The following is a 450-nucleotide window of genomic DNA, read 5'->3' as shown; positions in this document are numbered from 1 at the left end:
CGGTGATCGAGCGCGAGAATGGGCACTGACGTGCGGCACTTCGGTCGAAGCTGCGTTTCACACCTGGACGGAGCTGAAGTTGCAGCACTCACGAGTTTTCTCGGCGCCTAACGAGGCAATCGCGTGCGATCGCGTTTTCTTGCGCCCGACAGGGCAACAAAGAACTGGTAGACTTTGTCCAAAAGATGCGTACTCTCATTGCCGGGATGGCAGCAGATCCCCTTCCGGAGGCGGTCACAGTGACCGTCTTAAAGGAAGGCCTCCGCACTAACGTGGCCAGAATGGAAGTCTTCCGTGTGCATCCGTCTTTATTAGAAGAGGCGGTGAATGTGGCATTGAATGCCGAATTCAATTTCAAGTTGGCACGGCACGACTTGGTTGGAACGAACACTCCAACAGCTCGTCGAGCGGGTCTGAGCCCATGAATCTCAGCTATGCTGAGAACGAGGG

This window comes from Plasmopara halstedii (assembly GCF_900000015.1).
Source record: "Plasmopara halstedii genome assembly, contig: Scaffold_2061, whole genome shotgun sequence".
In the NCBI taxonomy this organism is placed as follows: Eukaryota; Oomycota; class Peronosporomycetes; order Peronosporales; family Peronosporaceae; genus Plasmopara; species Plasmopara halstedii.
Note: the sequence above shows the minus strand (reverse complement) of the source record.